At 35.4% G+C, this 18,544-nt stretch overlaps 1 long non-coding RNA gene and 1 other non-coding gene across 2 annotated transcripts in view; both read left to right on the plus strand.

Annotated features, from left to right (window-relative positions):
• The window catches only part of LOC106027450 (uncharacterized), a 61,230-nt gene that overhangs the window by 22,389 nt on the left and 20,297 nt on the right, over window positions 1–18,544 (plus strand). The window lies entirely within an intron of this gene.
• On the plus strand, window positions 9,527–9,599 carry Trnak-cuu (transfer RNA lysine (anticodon CUU)). The gene has a single exon. It is a non-coding gene; the product is annotated as a tRNA-Lys (tRNA).

Raw genomic sequence — 18,544 nt, forward strand, 5'->3', positions numbered from 1 at the left:
AACACAAGGAATGTTTAAATATTTAAAATGCACTACAGTGAAAAACACATTGTCCTTAATTACACCCACAAAACTTCCTCTGACTTTGAACACACTTACCCCATCATTCCTGCCACTTTCTGGAGCAGTTCTGGGAGTCTTCTTTTGTTAGAGTCTTTAGTTATACATCATGGCTTCCTTGATGTCTTGAATCGATTTGTAACATTTACCTTGGATGAGAATTTTGACTTTGAAAGAGAGCCAGAAGTCTCTTGGTTCAACATGGATTAGGACACCCTGTAATGTTTTCATGAGCTTGCATTTTTATTGAATGGCATTCAGCAGCAGCATTTGTCACAGTATTGATCCTACCTTGTATAGACACTTAATAAAAGAGGCCTTCTAGACCTGAGTTAGAAAGAGGCAAGGATGATAGGATAATTGTGTTCAAAGAGAAAGGGAGTATATTGGGGGGATTAATAACAATGTGTCTTTTTCAGTAATAGAATTTTTAAAAAACAACTTAAGCATTCACCGTATATTTTGATCATATCCTGTACATATGGCCAGTATTTCTGTAGAGTTGTTAAATTGCTTCAGGAGATTGTATCTCTGATGACATTGAATATTTCATTGTCAACAAATATCCTTACATAGTGGCTAATAATTCTGAAGAACAAAAAAGCAAGGATGGAGTGCATACACATGCACACTCACATACACATGAATTTACTTTTCCAAGAATCGTATGAGGGATTTTAATACCAAACTACTGGTTGAATGCCAGCAAAATTTCTTGGGTGGATGTCATGCTTAATTTATATTTAGGGAATTTCCACTGCTAAATCACAAACCTTGCAAAATATAAAAAGGCAAAGAAGGAGATGGCTGAAAAACAAGGAGAAAATAGGACCTAGAGATGTTACTGACAGTATTGCTGCTTGATTTAAAGCCACTGAAGACTTCAGTTGAGTAATAAAATAATCTGCGTATGGTTTCTGTTCTTTGAATGTTAGACCCTCAGAAATGCAGTCCACTTTTAGCCCTGACTTTGCTGGCCTCTCCATCAGACTGAGACTTTCTGTCCACTTGCTGGGAGGAAGTGTCACCGAGGCCTTCTACTCTGGGGGACGGTTCTCAGCCTTTGCTTTCTCCTTGGAAACCATGGCTCATCAGGCCAGGAGGCCCTCTTGCTCTAGGGCCCTCTTGGCTCCTCTAGAGAGAAAGGGACAGCAGAGAGACTTCTCTGAAGGTGACCTCATGCCATCATTTGTGTGACAGCATCAGATCATTGTACAGGCACTTAGCTCAGACCTCTTGTTCTTCCCTTCCCTAGGGTTCTATTTATGATAAACTTTTCCCCAGAGGAAAAACCCGTTGTTTATTTGGGTTCTGTTGTTTTCCCTTAAAAGAAGTTTTTGTAACTCTCAGATCTTTAGAAGCGCAAACATTCAGTAAATTCTACAGCTTCAATAGTTATTTTTGTTATTTGTGCAGTCTTTACTAAAATTGTACTTTTTCCCCTCTGTTTTAAATTTGATGTAAATGTGTTTTCCCCTTCTGCTAATACAAGTTGATGAAATGTTTAGGAAGTTTAGGGGGGAAAAAAGAATACATTTACTCTGCATGATTCTCCAACTCTGCTGAAGTACATACTCTGTGTTTACATTTGGAACTGAAGTTCTTTGTCCCCTTTTTACATAGGTTGATTGAAACCAGCTAAGAATTAGAAATCCACTATAACCAGGTCCTCTGGGATATGTATCTGTTGTGTCTGAATTTGTGATTTTCTACACTAATATTAAAATACCATGAGATGACTTTGTCATTCCTCACAAAGAGGATGCCCAGGATGTCAGAGAACAGGCATTTTCATCCAAGCTCATAGTGATAGTGTCACTGTTTAACTTTTATGCCTACCTGATCAATGATCAATCAGATCAATGGTGCTCACCTTTTCACTTTTCATGGAAAGTGACTGCTTTGCACAAGGATGATTTACATATATGACCTGAATGTTTGGACTGAGAACATGAAAATGGAGAAGGAACATTTTATACTGAAGATGAGAGGAGTTTGGAAAGGAGCGGTATTACTGGCTCTTTCAATTGACTGGGGGAGTGTTATAGAGCTGGTCTTTTTCACCAGAGCTGGCATTTTGAGGAGGCCCCTCTGGCAAAGCCTGCATCAGCTAGTTTTCTCTTAATTGGAAACGTGAAAGTACATGTTGAGTGCAGAGACACTCTACAGAAGATTTCATGCCAAAAGACTTTTCATGAGCATCAGAAGTTACTTGTGGGATACATTATTGACACAGATATTATCTTATCTGGGCTGTAAATTGAATGGCAAGTTTTCTGTGTCTTGTACTACATGTTCCCAAGTGGCAGTCCTTGTGTGTATCTAGAAATGCCTTCTATAAACTTGACTAGTACACTGCATGTGACGTTTTCCCTGATTTTTAGTAGTCAGTTACTACTACACTGACACTGAATCAAGTATAAAACAGAAAGAGAATCAAACATAATTGTCCACACAAATATCTCCATGTTCTATAATTTTTCTGAGTGCAATTTTTTTATGATTGTGTTGCTTTAAAAAAATTCTATTCATTGCCCTCTATAACTTTGCATATTGTATTTTAAAAATCTATTTTGGGAGATGAAGATTTAGGCATCTTCTGCTTTTCTCTAGTTCTCTGTATCTTTTTGCTTTTCAACATGTGTCACTGTACAGGCACTTTTCTTATTGCTAAAGTTGTTACCTCAACTGTGTTGCATTATGAAATTTCCCCATGTTATACATTCAGGTGGATGCTAAAATTGAAATCTAGTAACCAGTGTTTATGTTATATCTAAGCAAATACTGTTCACTGCAGGGCCAATTAAGATGCTCTGATTACATTCTTTTCTAATTTCCTGACCTCTGTGTCTATGAAAGAGGTCAAAAGAGACTCCAGCGAATACTCATTTAATTTTATCATTGATTGAAACCATACAACATTCAGTTTGCTTCAAAATTGACCTCCAATCTTGTACCATTTATTAACCCTGAAGTTTTTGATCTTTTTTTTTCCCTTGCTGGGTAAAGAAATAGAAAGCTTTTAGAAAAAAGTCAAATTATCTGTGTAGCTTCAATGTTGTTTTCTCTCACTAAACTTTGGAATCTCTTTTAATCCGGGGTTCTCAAATTTCATAAAATTGTTTGGGATTTGGAGTAATGTGTAAATGTCTCTCTCTTTGGTTTCAGGGAAATTTTGTTTTATTTTTTTGCTCAATTCCCATAGACCCTATTTCTTGACAGACACACCAGTCAAATTTGGATTCCCTCAGTTGATTCTCTACATTTGTTATCTTTTTTTCATGTTTTTAATGCTTTTATCTTTGACCTCATGTTCTGGGAGACTCTTTTAATTCTTTCATTAATGGTTTTAGCAATCAAAATTTTAATTTGGAAGAGCTCATGCTTGGGTCCCTTTCTACTGGCGTGTGTGTTGCAGTATATTACACCTGTGATGTCAACACTGATACCTTGGTGCTTGAACAGGAGTCCATCTATAAAGAGCTGTGTTATAAAGCCAGAATTGCTGGTGAGTATTTGAAGTGACACCTAGAGATTCCCTCTGGGTTTATAACCTTATCTCTTAGGAGAACCATCTCAGTTGCTCTTTGGCCTTCTGATTTGATGTTCTTTATCAATGAAGAGTGATGAACAATATACAGAGAGATCAAGGGCACCCTGTGCTGCTCTGAAGGAACTTATGGTCCAGTTGAAAACAAAGACAAATCGGATGTATTGTGTAATAAAATATGCCACATGTGAAGCATGGCTTGTTTAGATAAGGGTTTTAAAATAGTTATTGTTAATTTATGTTTTATTCTTTTATATAATAGCTATTCCTATATTTTAGATTTTTTTATTTAATGAGTATATTAGTCCTTTTTTGTTGCTATAGCAAATTACCTGAGGCTAGGTGCCTTATAAGTAAAGAGGTTTATTTGGTCTATTTTTCTGATCAGTGAAGTAGATTCAAACAGCATGGCACTGGTGTCATGGTAAGGGCCATCTTATGTGTGTCACAACATGGTAGAGAACTGGAAAGGGAAACAGCCACGTGGAGAAGAGACCAAATACATAAGTGCCCTTTTTAAAAAAAAATTAATATTTGGCTTTTTGAGACAGGGTCTTACTATGCAGTTCAGGGTGGCCTTGAACTTGCTTTGCAGCCCAGGTTGGCCTCGAACACACAATGATACTCCTGCCTCAGCCTCCCAAGTGTTGGAGTTGCAGGTGTGTATTGCCACACCCAGCTTCCAACCCAGTCTTGAAGTCAGCATTAATTCACTCATGGTCTAATTGCCTTCAAGCAGGCCCCACCTTCTAAATGTTCTGGCATGTCAATGTCATACTACCATACGACCATATTTCATGCACATGAGTCCTTGGGATACAAACCATATCTGAGCATTACACTGAGAAATAGGCGAAGTCAAACTATTGAATGAAATATGCCAACATTCCTTTAAAGGTACCATCTACTGTCTATCATGTCGTAAGACTATATGTGTCTAGCAATAAATGTTTTAATAAAAAGCTGAGTCACTTATGTGTGAAAGTAGTATTTCATTTTTTCTTATATTTTTAATTATCAGTGTGCTCTCATCATTCATTAATATTTATGTATAAATCATTGTATACTTCATATATTTTTTCTTTTTTCTTCTTATTTTCCCTCTTATGCAATTTCTTTAGTGTTACTCTTTGATAGTATGAGAGTATTCCAAGTCCAACTCATGTCAAATATTTTTTACCAATCTCATCTATTCAATATTATAATTATTTCCTCAAATAGGATCTGAAGCATATTATACATATGCTCCTCAATTTACTGTGGAATTCTACCTCATAAACCCATTGGAATTAGATCTAATAAGCCCACTGTAAGTTGGAAATACAGTAGGGTGAAAATACACTTAAAACATTTAACTTCCCTAACATCACAGCTTAAAAATGGAATACACTGAGTAACTGTGATTTACCCTCAAGACTACTGGCTGACCTAGAGCAGTGACTTGCTGTCACTCCCCACCATCTCAAGAGTATCACACAAAGTATTTCTAGGGTGGAAAGAATCAAGATCTAAAGTTTGAAGTATGGTTTTTACTGGCCATGCAATGCTTTTGTACCATCATAAAATAAGAAAGTTAAAATTAAAACATTTAAAATCAGACCATTTGTAAACACAATTGGTTAGATGCAAGGTAGGGTTCATTTTGTTATTTAATTAATATATTAAAGATACTTGTGAAACCTCACATATAAACAAAAAGCAAAATAAAATGTAGATTACAGGAAGTAGAGAGATAGATCTTTCTCAAATGGGAAGAGGCTCAAGAGATAGAGGGAAGGAGAAGGAAAAATAAGGGGATGAGAAAAGGGATCAAGATGTATAATGTGCATGTATCAACTGCACACAAGAAATGTAAATGTCATGTACTGCATGCATGTACTAATAAAAATTTAAAAAATTATACACTTGTTCATAGTCAGTAGGAAATATAAATACAGATTTTTTGAAGTCAGAATTTGAAGGTATAGGGACATTTAAACTTTTTTCTTACTGCTAATTTCCATGTTTTGTTTAAAAGCTATTATGATGTGGAATAATAGAATGATCTTGCAGACTTTGGATTCTTAACTTGGTATTAACACAAGTCTGAATTTAGTAATCTCATCGTAGTGTTGCTTCTGTTGTGAAAACACTCTACAGACATTCAGAGAATTTGATGATTTCAAGGAACAATAGCTGGCTTCGCTTACTAGAAGTAAATTTCTATCCTAAAATTTGTCTTCAGTTTTGAAATGTGGCTGTCAGTATATTTTGGCTCAAAAAACTCAAGAAGAAATATTGTACTATTCAGAGTCAGGCAATCTGTTGGACAGTTTCACGCCAATGTAAAGTTTTATTTCTTGAGTGAACTAATCCTGAAAATGTGAGTGCATGTTATTTGCTCTTTAGAATAAAGTTTTTTGAATGGAAAAAGACAAGTACTTTATTGTTTGTTGCACACTGGTAGATGCATGTTTTGCTACATTTGCTGGCATTTTGTCATTATTAATTTTAATATTCTAGAGGCAAAAATAGCTTATTCTCTAAAGAAAATTACCTTAAGCTTCTAAGTTATTAGTCTTTAAATAGTTTACTAATGGTCAGAGCCAAGCTGAAGACATAATCTTGGATATCATGGAATTGCGTCTTACAGAATCATCTGGTAAGAGTCATGTAGTGCACATTATAAGAGGTGTGGAAGCAAATTTGATTCAGTTTAACTTTTGAAAAATAGAATCATTTGGTCAGATATAGTACAAATGGAAAACTATATTTTATATGGGTGTAAAAATATAGGATTTCTTAGATTAGTGCCATTAATATAACATATGACCCCAAAATTTTGCATACACATGAGCCTTTACTACAAGAAGCTTCATACTCAGGATTTGTAGGATGGTGTCAGTATATTTGCATAGTTGTAGCCCCCCCCAATGATGTAAATTAATGACAGTGATTTCTTAGTTAGGTTTCAGGCTGGCTCAAATGATGATGAGCAAATAACTATTCAACAGGAAAGTGGAACTTTCTGTTCTCTTAGAAGTGTGCGTCCAGATGTTAGCAATGGGATATGAAGAAGGGAGTCAAATTGTTTTGGTTGCTCCTTCTAGTCAGATCTGTGCAAAGAGCTCCGTTTCATGCCTGGCTGTGTATCTGCTTTGTCAGCATCACTAGCATCTTGATCTTTATCAGGTTACTGCTGCTGATGTCTACGTTTTCATTTACCTTGGCTACCACTTAATAATAATAAATAAAAAAGACAAATGATTGGGGCAGGCCAAGAGTACAGCCAAGAATGGATGCCTCCTTGTTAATCTGTGAGTCTATCAGATCACCTGTAAAATCTGTGAGGAGTCTTTTAATTTTACTGAGCCAGATCCCCAGTTCTTGTCTTCCTAATTTCTTCTATGTTTTGATAATTTTTCCAAGTACGAAAATGGAGGTGCCACTTCTAAAGCTTGTTCCTTTACAGATTTTGTTTTAAAGAGTCTTACGTGCCAAGATGGTTTTGGTGTCAAGAAAGAGGTAATAGAAAAGGCAGATGAAGTCTCTCGAGGATTTTTAGAAAAAGAAACATTAATGAAGACTGATATTTATACATTAGACTACTACAAGATACTATTAAGGAAAAGATCTGTACAAAGCTTGAAAACCAGTGGTCCATGCCATCATACATTCTGAATTATCATCTTCTACTATCCCAATTTGGACAATTGGTTTGGCCATTTTTTAAAGTAACACATTTCCAAAAAGTATTTAAACATTATGACCTGAGCTTACTTCTTTTCTTACACCATTTTGCTCTCCCAGTATCATAAATGTGCCCGTTATGAGGTAGCTAGATGGTTGGATAAATGGGCAGATGCTAAAGATAGGAAGGAAGGATGAACAGTTTGTAAAGAAGGAAGGAAGGAAGGGTGGTGAGCACACATTTACCTTCATTGTTCTGTTTATTTTCAGTTTCATTGTGTTTCTGTCTGTGTAGTTCAGGAAATACTCCATGCCCACATTTCTATGTGTCATATGCATTTAGAAAAGGCAGTAGGCATTGTGCTCTCTCCTCTCTTGTAAGTCTTGTGTATTTTGGAGGGCAGATTTAATCTTAGGTGCTAAGGACACAGCAGCAAGCAAAACAGACAAAATTGACTGTCCTCATGAAGTTTCTTTCTAGTTGGAGAAAAACAGAAATAAAATATGTAGCACGTCAGTTAATGATGCATGTTGTGAAGAAATACAAAACAGGAAAGGGGAGGAGCCAGTGGTTTTTACGCAGTGATCACTGACACTATGTCCTAGTGTCAGGGTCTGTACGAACCTGAAGGAAGTGTAGAAAGGGACCTGGAAGGTTTTTAGGGTTCAAGTGGTTTCTACCTAGGAGGAAAGCAGGGCAGAGACTTCAAAGAAGAGCTTTTTAGGCATACTCAAGAAATAGTAAGGAGAACATAGTGAGCAGAGTAGAGAAAACCAGAAGCTAATTGCTGTGAGGCCAGGAAGATGGAAAAAATCTGGTTTTCATTTAATTTTATTATAAAGAAATTAGGAAGCCAGTGGCTAATTTTAAATGAAACATAGACATACTCTCACCACTCTAACTTTAGACCAAGAGTCCTAAAAACTTTCTGTAAAGGTCCAAATATAAGTATTTTATGCTTTTCAGATCAGCTGATCTCTGTGACAGAAGCCTGAAATCTGTTCAATGCAAAAGCAGCCATGAGCTATGTAAATGGATGGCTCTGGTTATATTCCAATAAAACTTTGTTTAAAAAAAAAAATATAAGCAGGCGATAGGTGGTAGTTGGCTGAATTTGGGTCACATACTATAGTGAACCAACCAGTTAGCTAAAACAAGTAGTAAATGGTTCTGAACTGTGATGGTGAAGAGATTTACTTTATTTACTTTACTTTACTTTACTTTAGCGTCGCCTACCAACTGTGCCACCCAGGCCAGGCCTCCATCCATGGAGAATTTTGTTCCCATATCCCCACTGTATGCAATTCATCTAATATCATCTTGAAACTATAGATATAATTTAGGAAATGATTATTGATACTTATAAAAGACTTTCCTGTTAGAAACACGGTTAGCAGTTCACAGGTTTTCCATATGGAAGTGTCTGCATCACTTTGGGAAATGGGATTCCCAAAATGGCAACTTGTAGCAACCATTCTGAGCCCTGTTGACTCTGAGACTCCAATAGTTTAGATCTTAAGAACACTGCAAGGTCCCTGTGGTAAAGACTTGCTCCGCAGTTTTGTTTGGAGGAGGGAAAACCTGTAAGAAGTGAGGCTTAGTGGGAGATCTTTGAGACATGGGATGGACATTTCTTTCTTTCATTTTCCAGCCAGACCTTGAGCAATGGGACAACCAGTCTTAGGCAGAAACATTCAAACCCAGAAGCCAAAATAAGTGTTTTCTGTTTGTAACTTGATTATCTCAGCTGTTTGTTGCAATTAGGGAAAGCAGACTCCCAAAGAGTTCTTTCCTTTCTGTTTGTAGAAGACAACCTGAGGACCGCTCCTTGAATGCAGAACAATTGCTTTAGCATTAGTTAAAGCAAGTCTTATTTTTATGTACTGATATGTAATAGAGCTGACTATGCTTTTTTGTTTTTTATCTTTGACTCTAAGCAGTGCAAATAAGGCGAGCTGAGGTACTGATATATAATCCTTAGGACTACCCGACAACTTCTTCCTTGCATCATGTTTCCTGTGAAATGATTGAACATAGTGGGATGGCAGAGCCAAACAGCTCTAGGAATATTGACTGGGTATGAACTTCAAAATAAGAAGATATGACTTCCCAGTGCACAAAGGTTTACATATCAAAAATTAAAGCAACAGCCTCCTAAATTTATTTATATGCTATCCCAATCGAGTTATGCAGAATGGGCCTTTTGTATATCTTTTTCCTGCATATTGTAGAGGTGTACGCTCTCCACCTAGATAGCTGAGTTGGTAGAGCATGAGACTCTTAATCTCAGGGTCATGGGTTTGAGTCCCATGTTGGGTGCCAAATATTGTAATCCACATATTTTATATTGTAATCCAAATATTGTAATCCTTTTCTGGTTCACCTCTCCACCTGGCTAGTTCAGCCTTGTTCATGTAATTCCTGCCATCCTCACTGTCACTCATCTTGAACCATTCCCTTCTGCACAAGATAATAACTTCTAGGAGAGGCATGCATGAAGGCCTTTGTCTGTACATCCTCACTTGGATCGTACTTAGGACCCCTTGGCTGCCATAACTTTAAACATGTCTTAATGTCTTTACTGTCTCTGTTCGTTGCATTACAGGTGGCAGATTAAAATTAATTTACGTGAAATTCCAATAATGTTTCTATGGGATTATAAATATAACTTTCCAGATTGTAAAGTGGACTGGAAAAGGGATTACAATGTTTGAGTTACAGTACTATTCTCTTCTCTTATATGGCTAACCCAATGCTGTCCAACAGAACTGTAATGTAGGACTCAAATAAGAGTGTATCAAGAAATTTAAAATGTCTAGGAGCCACATAAAAACTGAAAAAAATTAATAATGTTTCATTTAAACAAATACGTCCAAAATATTTTCATTTCAATATGCAGTCAGTATAAAATTACGGAACAGTTTTGCATTCTTTATTTTGTACAAAATCTTGAATTCTCGTGGATATTTTACAAGGTCAGAATTCTGTTGCCACATATGGTTCATGGCTGCTGTATTAGACAATAGAGGAGTATAGATTTGGAGATGGCTCCAAATTTATCCTTTCCAGCTGACAAATGCCCTTCTATAAAAGCAATATCAATATTGATAACCTAGCAGTTATTTAAGAATAATTCAGGAAGTTAACTTCAAACAAAGTTACTTATACTAGGCATGTTACACTTTAAAAGTTCTGGAATTCAACTCTATTGCTGTCCTTCAGTTTACAGCAATGATTAATAGCAAAGTATGAGAAATACTTCTAATGTTCCATGTGGTTTCTTTTCCAAAACTTATTTTCTCAGTTTAAGTTTTTTATATACTTACTAGATAATTGCTTACATACCTAAAAATAGCAAACTCACCTTGCTGGTAGCCCACCCATCCCATTCCCATTCTAAGTAAGAGTCCCTTGATAAAACTTCAGCAGTACAGACATAGTGCCTCTCTCCCCTTTGGCTGAAACTTATGTCAGTGTTACCAGTGTGAAACAGAACTCAGAGGAGGTGGCTGTTAAAGTCCCATCCTATAAATAGAGTTTACTAATATTCATTCTGCAGAATTTATTCCAATTTACTTATCTACAACTCTCTGGAGTTTGTGCAAGAATTTATATAAACTGAAACAACACATAAATTTTTAAGTGATTTTTAATGGACTTAAGAGAATGTAGATTTTGAGAAATGGTAAGTCTGTGTACAAAACCTGAGCTGTTGAATGGAAATTCGTGAGAAATCTAAAGCACTTGAAAACTTGCACACCATGACAGACTCCTGATGGCCTGTCATACCCAGAGAAGTAGCTGTCTTCCTCGTTGACCGCCATTTTGCTTTAACCACATTGAGGGTCCTCATGTCTTTGTAGGAAAGTCCTTTGGAGAGTTCAGGATTCTCACACACAAAGTTATCCATAGGATTTGATGAAGGAGGTGATGATGAGAGCTACTAAAACTTGAGTTACTACAGTTTCTCCCACCTCTTTTGAGTCCATAAGGGGATCAGGAATGGGCATCTTTGAGGTATACACATAAGCACTTCAAAACTGCTCAGTTAATTACTTTCAGGCATAGCCAGGCAATTGAAGGAGTAACTAGGTTACAAGTCTTTGTAGATTTGTAGATACAGTCAAAGTCATTACATTTGACCATAGGCCAAGCTATTTCAATTTCTTTAAGGAGGTAGTTTGGCAGATGTTAAGAGAAAAGGGGCAACTTGCATTTATGTAATTCCTTGAAGTAGAACACTTTTGAAAACAGGAAAAAATCAGTATTATTTATAGTTACATAGTATAACAGCAACAATAAGTAACTCTTAGATACCACCTCTGGCTGAGCACTTTTTAAAATGCCTTATGTAGAATTCATTTGATTCTCACAGTCATGTGAGCTAAGTATTTTTCTCTTCCTCATTATTCGGTGCAGGAAACTGATTCCAAAAAGTTGCATAATTTGCCCAAGGTCATGAAGCTAATAACTGATGAAGCTGGGATTTGAGTCCAAGCAGGCTGACTCCAGACCTTCCCTTAATCACTGCACTAAGTGAATATCCATGTGCACGATGAATGGATCCCTGAAAGTATTTTAGAAATGAATTCACATTAAACTCTGTGCATGTTCGAAGCACTGCTGTCCTCCAGTGAAACCTTGTGAAAATTCATGTGACATTATGAGCTTACACTCAGTGGTTTTTAAAATATTGATTTTTAAAATATCAGAGTTACCTAAAATAGAGAACATTAAAAATCACTTTGTTGAACTGTGCAAGCAAAATGCACTGAATAAATTCATAAAGGAGTAGAGTATTATGTGGTAGTATATTTGGTCTAATACAGAGTTCATGAGAATTATGAATTAAATATTGACCCATGTGTTGCCTTTAGCTATTTAAGCCCTTGTGACACTGGTTACAGTGACAGCACTGGTGGGATGAATGAAAACTTCAGGTACATAAAGACATTTTTTTCTTTCTGTTTCCGTTTCTGCTTTTTCTTTCTAAACCATTAATTGACATGTTATTCCAAGTGCTTATACTGTCTCTGACTTTCTGGGCTCAATATTTGCATTTAGCCTCTCTGGTGTTTAAAACTCAGTTTTTTATAAATCACTCTTGAATTTACTCAACTCTTGGACTCTCAGATACTCAGAGTTAAGTGCTGCATAGGTAGGAAACAGTCATATGAGCCCTGACCCTTAAAACCCACCCCTCATCTGATTTCTTTGACTCATTTCTTAAAACTAAATGTGCTAATATACCATCATATTCACAAAGCATTTTTCTTAGTGATCTCTCTGGAGGTTCACGTGGCCTAAGGCTCCCCACCCACTTGACATGTTGCCCATCCCACGTTATGTTTCTTCCAAAGAACGAAAATGTAACTCTTTTTCCTGACAGTATGGGAGACATTCTCTTGCAGTTGCTCTCCAGGAAAAATCTTATAATCTGACGAGACAAACTCTTCCTGCAAAATTAGACCAAATAACATTTGTAAACTCCAAGGAGAGCATTTTTCTTCTATGAAGTATTTTCTTAGCTGGAAGTGTTAGTTAACTTTACATATACTGATACCATTTAGGTTTACGGAAAAAATGAAAAACTATCAGCAGCTGGATACACTGTCAAAACTGAACTCCAAGAACCTAATTTTTCCCTAGCCCTGTATACTGAGAAATGTGAAGCATTCTTGAATATAAGATGAGTAAGAAACGTTCATTGGTGTTTCCTAGAAGAAGATTGGTTGGCTAACTTGCTCCTTTTGGCTTATTTGGTAGATTCAAATGAAGCACATAATATTAGAAAATGTGTTGAGATCATGTGCCTGTATTTTCTCTCATACTGTGTTCTCATGCAGCTAAATCAATGCACAGTGTGCCTGTGTGCCTGACACCCTTGGTGTTTATTTTATTTTTGACTCATGATCTAAACCCATTACACAATGAAATATCTCATCTAGAGAAACAAATGTGATATGCCTCTCTTGGGTTACCAGGGAACCATGAAGAAATAAAGGTCTGCAGTATTTGTTTTCAGCAGCAAAGCAAATAAAATGTTATTATTATTATTTATTTATTTTGGCAATTCATCCTTGCACAAGTGAGATTTTTTTCTATGGAGTTCTTGTCCTTATTTGGCACTCCACTATCTAACTTGTTACAAACTTCTTGTGCCTATATACTTCAGAGAATTACTAGTGAGGGAATAAAAATAGCCAATACCTTATTTAACAAGCTCTTAGTCTCTGGGTCAATATAGTTGCCTAAATAAAATGTTAAAACAAAAGTGAGTTGAAGTGTCTTCATCTATGGTTGACGTTGAATGTATTAACTTCATTGCAATATATGTCTTTTGTGACCTTTTTATGGAATATCTGAAATTGGACATTGAGTCTAATCTTGGAGAAATACCTTTGTTTGTTCTAAAAAGGTGACTTTTGACCTGTAGAGACATTTGTTCATGTTGTGAGTGTCATATACTATGACTTTGTAAGTGGTACTTTTCTGTGCATCCCTTAAATTACCATCATTTTCTTCAGTATAGTGAAAACTTTAGAGTGCAACATAGCTGTATGTTTATAGTTGACATATGGGCTGCTTGAGTGAGTTGCTTAATTTCTGCCAATCCTAAATTTGCATAATTGGAGCTTTATGTCATTTGAGTTGTTATCATAAATAGTAGACATAATACAAGTAATATATTTATACAGTAATGGAACAGAATGATTATTAAGTGTATATATATATGCATATATATATAGCTAGTAAACATAGATGGTAACTTATAAATGTAACAAATAAATGGATAGATAGATAGATAGATAGATAGATAGATAGATAGATAGATAGAATAGATGATAGACCATTTTATTTATCCACTCATCCTTCTGTTAACACTTGGGCTGCTTCCACCTTTTGTCTATTGTGAACAATGCTGCTGTGAACATGTGTTTATAAATACTTGTCCTGGTCTCTGCCTTTATCTCTTTTGGAGATGTATCCAAGCATGAGATCGTACGGTGGGTCATTTGGTAATTCTATGTTTGATGTTTTTCAGAAATCTGCCAACTGCCATCAGTGCCGCTGTTGTGCATTCCCATCAGCAGAGTATCAGGGTTTCCATTTCTTCTTCTCTTCACCAATATTTGTTATCTTCTGGCTATTTCTTTTGTCTTGGTGGCCAGTGTGATTGGCGTAAAGTGATATTTCCTTGTGGTTTTGATTTGCATTTCTGTGTTGGCTGGTAATGTTCAGCATCTTTTTTTGTGTGTTTATTGGCCAAATGTGTTTCTTCTTGGTAGAAATGTCTATTCTGCTTTGCCTGTTTTAAAAATCTATTTTTGTTTTGGAGTTGTAGATTTTTAAAAATATATATTCTGTATATTAATTACTTTTGAGATCTGATTTGCAAGAGTATTTTTTTTCATTCCATGGAGCATGTTCTACTCTGCTGATAGTGTTTATTGATGAATGGTAGTATTTAATATGATAGGTTAATTAATTTTGTTGCTTTTTTCTGCTTTCATTTCAAATAAATTATTTCAATCTTCCCTCCTCAAAAAAAAAGTAGCTGTGGCTTTTCTTGTTTCATTGGTGAATTGTGTCAAAAATTAAGGCAGAACTAGTACCAATATTATGCATAATGTCTCAAAAATAAATGAGGGGAGAACCTATAATTTCTGTAGCCATAATCAGATTTTTAAAAAGATATTGAAAATTATATACTTTGACAAAATGTTATGAAGCAATGCAGAAATGCCTCAATGTGATAATACATCATAATCAATTTGAGTCTATCCTTGGAAGGCAAAGTAAGCATTTCAAAATTAGTCTAAGTAATTCACAAAAACCACATTGTCGAGAAGAAAAAACATATGGTAATTTAAATAATGTATAAAACCATTGAAAAACACTAGAAGAGATATCAAAATGGTGGGGAGCTTTATTCTGATAAAGTAAATCTATGAAAAATCTACCTAATGCTTAATAGGGGCATAAAGAATGTCTTTAGCCTAAAGTTGATATCTACTCTCACATCTTTTAGTTATTATTTTGTTGGAGATTGTATCTAAAGCAATAAGAGAGGAAAATAAAAAAGGAATCATGGATTGGGAATGAAGCAGTAAAATTCTGTTTGTAGATGACATGGTTGGGAGCCTACAGGCTCCTGAACAATATACAGAATGACAATAAGGTGCATTGATGACTTTAGCAAGTCACAGTATGTACTGTCAATATACAAACTAAAATGTATTTTACAAACTAGTATAAAAAATAGGAAAAATGATTTTTAAGATTCCACTTACAATAGCATAATGAAACAAAAGATACCTGGGAATAAGTTCAGCAAAATGTATAGAAAAACTTTAGAGTGATTAGACAGTACATACGTCTATACAAAGAGATGTTATCTTTACTGATTAATAATTTCAGTAATGTTGCAAAGTCATTTATTTCTAGAATAATGTATAGATTTTATGTACTTCTATTTGAAGCTCCACCAGACTTATTTGTTGGTTCTAAAACTAATTTAATTTTGTATTTTGTTTTTTGCTTGTAAAATTTGTAAGAAAATGTGCTAGAGCCGGAATACCAAAGCAGCCTTGAAAAACAAAAAGAATAAAGTTGAAAGATTCACATTATCTGCCTTCATGACTTATGGCACAGCTACAGTGATCAAAAACTTTATGATAATTGTACGCACTAGAAAAACCAATTAACGAAGCAGAGTTAAGAGTCCAGAAATAGAAGTTCACTTCCACAGTTGACAATGCAGGGAGGAAAAGTATTTTAAGGAAAAGGCACTGGATTAACTGCAGAATCAATCGCTACCTCAAACCATTCACAAATTTAATTTGACATGAGCCACAGGACTTATTTAAAAGTAAAAGTAGAATTATAAATGTTTCCGAACAAAATAGAATACCTCTGGGGAACAGTCAAGAGTTTCATAGACCACAGGGAAAAAAAATAAAAAATGATGCACTTGGTCAAATGTGGGAACTTGAACTAAAGTAATTGTTAAGAAATTGACAAAAGGTTGGTATTCTGAAATATTTCCGTGGCTTTTTAAAAAGACCATCTTATTGACTTTACAAAGGAAGATAGATGAATTATAAACACATAAAAAATTTTCAACATCATCCGTCATTAGAGAAATGTAAATTAAGCCACAGAGAGAGACCTCCACTATGACAGCTAAATTTAAAAATACTTAGAACAATTGTTGGAGAGAAGATAGAGCAAAAAAAATGCTTAAATTTGTGATGAGTGTATAATTGTGCCACTTTGGGCAAAAGTCTAGAAATTTCTTACAAAACTAATATGAACCTATCTTGAGACCTAAAATTTTACTTCTAGCTAAGTTTTTTCCAAGAGAAATAAAAGCCAGTGGCCCACATAAATAAATATACAATATAAAAATGTTTCTAGCTGCTTCATTTAGAACAACCAAAAGTGGAAATAGCACAGTTGCCTATCAAAATAGAAGTAGACAGACTGTGAGATCCTAAAGGGAATATGTGTCGACCATGAAAAAGAACAAATTTCTGATTCATGCAACAACACAGAAGAATGCCTCAAAAAACTTCACAGAAAAGTACCAACTGAAAATGGTTCCATTTCTATGATACTCTTGAATGGTCAAAACTGACCGGATAAAAATATATCACAGCAGGATGAAAGAGGCAGAAATGGAGCAGAGAGCAGAATGAGGGAGATTTTCAGAGTGTTGGTAATGTTCTGCATCCTAATAGAGGCGAGTGTTATATGAGTGTGCACATTCATCAGAGCATATCAGATGGCACGTTTAAATTTGTGTATTGCACTGGAAGTAAATCACACATAGGAAACAATAAAGGATTTGAAGTTTAGTCGTGCAGTCTGGCATTGACAGCTAACTTGAAATGCATCAAAGGATAAAAATAGATTAATGAAAGGACAGAGAGATAAAAGACACATGTATCTGCTAAAAGGCAAATCTATATAACAAAATGTTAACTACAGACTTTAGGTAGAGGGGAACGGGTTTTCTGTATGTGTAACAATTTTCACAGCAAAATATTACAGGAAAGGCAGTTATTTATGTGTTCTAAATTTCAAGGGTAGAAATTATTTTGTTTCAGAGGCAAAGACATTGAAATCCTATTCCAAGCCCGAAGTTGTTAAAGCCGATATGCAACTCAGGTGGCTCCAGTCCTGCAATCCTTGTTCTTCCCACGTTGCTGTACAAGTTTCCAAACCCAAACACCCAGAACGCCATAGTAGAATAGAAAATGAAACCTCAGCTTTTCTTTGGACCTTTGTGAGGACTCTCCAGCTGTTGATGCTTGATAAACTGACCCTCTTCAAACAATATTATTCCAAAGAGAAGAAATGTAAGTCACTGGGTGATTGAGCACATATTTATTAAGTATCCATAAAAGATACTGAGATTAAATAAGTTATAAAATAAGACTAATTTAGAGTTATTTTTTCTCCTCCTTTGTGCACAGGGAATTTTAGATGCAAAAATAAAAGATAAAAGACCACATATTGTGAAATCATATGCCTGTATATCTTAGGTCATTTAATAGAAAAAAATCTTCCCTTGTGCTAGCAGAAATTCATGAGTCTTACAGATGATAACCATGTGTCCTGTCATAAACCCACATGAGGCCAGATTACTGAGCATTGTCTCGGGGAGAGAGTCTTGGGCTGGATATGCACAGATTCGTATTGGGATCCCAGCCTGACCTTTCACTACTCATGTGACTGTGTCCACAATTCCCTTAAACAGATCTCTCAATACCTTTGATCTGGTTTCCTTATTAGTATAAAGATAAAAATAAGGCAAATTTCAAAGTCAAAAGATAATCAAGCCCAAGTAAATGGAAATCTAGTGTTTTGTTCATCATGGCAGAGCTAAATAGAACCAAAGCAATGCCTTGCAACAGTTTTCTTGACTTGCAAAATAACATCATGCTTCGTCATAAGTACCCTTGTTTAGTAGATGTGGAAACTCTTCAAGGATAAATGTGCTACCAGGATGCAAAGTTTCTTTAAGCTAGAATGCCTGTGTGCATATTTATGCATATTTTTACTTAAAGAATATAGATCTTTTAGGTTATAATATGAATAATTAAATTTTATGTAAGGTCTGTAACTGTGCACTGATGTGTATATAACAATCTATTTGTAGGGAAGTGGCCCCTTTGGTAAAATTTATCACTTTTGTTAATACTCTGACCTCTGTGCTGGAGTTTTGTATAGATTATTCCTAAGTGTAATATTCATAA

The sequence above is a fragment of the Cavia porcellus genome, unplaced genomic scaffold (genome assembly GCF_034190915.1).
Source record: "Cavia porcellus strain 051 isolate PalLab524CR breed Dunkin Hartley unplaced genomic scaffold, mCavPor4.1 scaffold_13, whole genome shotgun sequence".
Taxonomy (NCBI): domain Eukaryota; kingdom Metazoa; phylum Chordata; class Mammalia; order Rodentia; family Caviidae; genus Cavia; species Cavia porcellus.